The 3637-nt window shown below is 52.1% G+C and overlaps 1 long non-coding RNA gene across 1 annotated transcript; it reads right to left on the reverse strand.

Moving 5' to 3' along the window:
* Positions 1-1119: 1119 nt before the first annotated feature.
* LOC120384934 lies at positions 1120-3102 on the reverse strand. The gene is made up of 3 exons (XR_005589178.1): positions 3042-3102; positions 2448-2543; positions 1120-1181 (listed from the first exon to the last, which is right to left on the reverse strand). It is a non-coding gene; the product is annotated as an uncharacterized LOC120384934 (long non-coding RNA).
* Positions 3103-3637: the final 535 nt, after the last annotated feature.

A 3637-nucleotide genomic window follows, 5' to 3' on the forward strand; every position in this document is an offset into this window, starting at 1 on the left:
CGTCTCAGTGTGATTACGATTAGATGAGTAATGTCCGTCCTTTCCCCTTCAACCTGCAAAGGAAACTTCTGCTTCACCACACCAGCTAACAAGAAGTCATGAAAGCAGTTTCCTTGGGAATCCAGTCCTTGTATTACCACCAAAAACACTAGACTGAGAATTGGTTCTTTAAAATCAATGTCTTCAACTAAGGCCTGGTCTACACTAGGTGGGGGGGGGGTCGATCTAAGGTACGCAACTTCAGCTACGTGAATAGCGTAGCTGAAGTCGAAGTACCTTAGCTAGAATTACTTACCCGTCCTCACGGCGCGGGATCGACGTCCACGGCTCCCCCGTCGACTCCGCTACCGCCACTCACTCTGGTGGAGTTCCGGAGTCAACGGGAGCGTGTTCAGGTCTGATATCGCATCTAGATGAGACGCGATATATCGAACTCCGAGAAATCGATTGCTACCCGCCGATCTGGCGGGGAGTGAAGACATACCCTAAGAGGCTATATTCTGATCTCACAGGACCAGCCGCCCACCCAGGTCAATATATAACTTAGATATTTCCCCAAAATCACATTGATGCCAATCCTTCAGTATCTAAATGCTAAAGGTTTATTTATAGAAAGAAAGAAAGAAAGAAAGAAAGAAAGAAAGAAAGAAAGAAAGAAAGAAAGAAAGAAAGGTGAGAATTAAAATTGGTTAAAGGAATCAAATACAATAATTGCAAAGTTCTTGGTTCAGGCTTATAGCAGTGATAGAATAAACTGCTGGCTTGATAAGTCTTTGGGTGCTTCCAAGTCACTGGAAGTGCCTCTCCCTTGGTTAGATGCTCCCATTAGTATAAGTCCATAGTCCAGATGTTTGAGCAGGAAAGAGGCTGGAGCAGGCTAGAGGCACAGTGGAGATGTTTCCAGGGCCTCTTTTAACTTCTGCCATATGAAGGGAAACCCATTGTTTCAAAGTCCTCAGCACAGCTAGTGGAAAATCACAGGTGAAAGATGGGAGCTTGGAGTCACATGGGCAAGTCCCTGTCCATGCCCCATTTTGCTCAGTCATTGCAGGATGGATACTTTGCAGGATACGTCAGATAGAACATTCACAGAAAAGTCCGTTCAGTGTAGATGGGTGCCTCCCATGGTCCATTGTGAATTAAGTGTCCGTTCGATGGGCCACTCACTGGCTAACAGCTCACTTCAGCGGATGCATAGAATGGAACACAGAAAGAAGATATTTATACATACAGAGACCGTGAAAAGGTGGAAGTAGCCATACCAACTCTAAGAGGCCAATCAACTGAGATGAGCAATCATCAGCAGGAGAAAAAAACCTTTGAAGTGATAATCAAGATGACCCACAGAAGGTGTGAGGACACTTAACGTGGAGAAATAGATTCAATTAGTGAAATGACCCAACCATTCCCAGTCTCTGTTTAAAACTAAGTTAATTTTATCTAATTTGCATATTAATTCAAGTTCAGCAGTCTCTCTTTGGAGTCTGTTTTGAAGTTTTTTTGTTGCAAAATTGCCACCTTCAAGTCTGTCACTGAGTGGTTAGAGAGGCTGAAGTGTTCTCCTACTGGGTTTTGAATGTTATTCTTCCTGATGTCAGATTTGTGTCCATTTATTCTTTTGCATAGAGACTGTCCGGTTTGGCCAATGTACCTATGGCAGAGAGGCATTGCTGGCCCATGATGGCATAGATCACTTTGGTAGATGTGCAGGTGAATGAGCCCCTGATGGCGTGGCCACTTTGGAGAAGTGGGGCTCCAGAGTGTCCAGCCCCTGCTGCTGTGCCAAGAAGCACAGACGTGGGACAGCATGGCGGAAGCTGAGCTGTTTGGTCCTGTCCTCCACTGGGCACAAGCTGTCATTGTCTCGCCAGGCTGGGACAATGGTCGGTCTTGGGGCTGGTCTATTTGCTCTGAACCCTCAGATCATGTGCTCTGATCCATGAACAGCACGTCAGGATCAAGGCACATGTCCTGGACCCCAGACCCCAGCTGCAGAAGCCTTGGTAGGATGGATGGAGTGGCCGTGAGGACAGGAACTGCAGTGTCCCTAGGACAGAAGAGCTGATTCCCTGAGGCTCCTCCTGTATCTCAGGGTCTCCCTAGAAAGGAGCCAGTGACTTTTCTCAGGGTCCCATGTCCTGCATCTCACAGGTGTTGGTTTCAGTCTCTCAGGCCCCAGCCAGGCCTGGTGCTCACTGTTAGTGCTTAATGCAACCGTGCAGAGCTCTGGCTGAGAGTCCCAGCTCCTTCCCTCTGCTCCCCTGCGCCCCCGCCCCAGGAGGCGTAAGGGTCCCAACATTGCACTGCACTGACAGCTCTGGGAACGTGGGGCGGCTTGGGTCCAAGCTGGGAGGACACAACGGAAACAGGACTCTTCTAGTCTCTCCTTTGCAGCCCCCTGAGGGGTTAAGGGGAAATTCCGCCCCAGACCGGCCCATTCTACTCACCTCCAAGAGGTGCTGCAGCTTAGCTGGGGTGGGGGTCTCAGTGAGCAGGCACCCGACCATGGCGTCCAGCTTCTGTAAATAGGTGTTGTGCAGAGCCTGCAAGAAGCGGGAACACCCGTCAGTCATGGGACATGGGGCTACACCAGTCACGGGACCAGGGGGGTTCTCTGAGAGCCCTGGCCAGACCCAAAAGGCACATCCTGGCCTCTCCCATTCACATCATTCCAAGGACACTTGGCAAGAGTTCCTAGTCGGATGCCTGCTGGCTCCTCAATCCTTGGCCTTAGCAGTTCTCTGTGCAGGGGCTGGTACCCAGCAGACTAGGGACCAGCCAAACTGCAATGGGTGGGAAGAAGGATCCCCGGGAGAGTCCAGGCAGCAGAACACAGAATGAGGAGAGGGAAGGCTGGGATCAGCCACAGAGGGGTAATACAATCCCCCCTGGAGGGAAGGGGCCCTCCCTGCCAGTTTGTCTCGGGCCTGTTCCCAGCTCTGCTCACTCCTCCCCTATTCTCAGCAGCTCCATCAAACCAAGGGAGCAGGGACCAGAGGCGGCTCCTGCTCCTGGGACAGGGAAGTAGGATCGTGACCTACCTGGAAGTGGGCGGTATCCTGCCCAGTGCCCATCGTGAAGATGGTGCAAAGAAGAGCCCGCAGGAGGAGTGATTCCAGCTCCAGGGCAAGCAGCGGCTTCAGTTTGCTGCGGGGAGAGAAGAGCCCGTGTTATCCTTGGCGGCACCGGAGTGGCGCTGTCACTGCCATGGCCATGACCCCCTCCCCCGCAGTGATCCCCTCCCTACGGCTGCTGTAACGTTCCTGGAGTGAAATCACCCCCCAGCCAGGAAAGTGGAGACGTTCCCGCCTCCTCTGCTGGGGGATGGGAACAGCCACAGCTGGGGGTAATCTAGGCCGGAGAAGATCTGGGACTCCCGGCTCCAGACCCGATCAGCACCAGGGTTAAGGCAGCTGGATGGGACGGTCCTGGTACCTGAGGCTGCAAACTGCAGCCATGGAGCTGGAGATGATGGAGGTTGGCTCTGGCACCATGGGCAGATTTTCAATCAGCTCCTGAGAGACCCCAAGAAGATAAATTTGCATGTGAGACTCAGGCCCCGCAGACCCACAGGCACTTTCCAGGGAGGAGGCCAAAGTGCTCTGCAGAAACAGTCAGTGTCACTCCCAACCCCAAC

Source organism: Mauremys reevesii, linkage group 17 (genome assembly GCF_016161935.1).
Source record: "Mauremys reevesii isolate NIE-2019 linkage group 17, ASM1616193v1, whole genome shotgun sequence".
NCBI lineage: Eukaryota > Metazoa > Chordata > Testudines > Geoemydidae > Mauremys > Mauremys reevesii.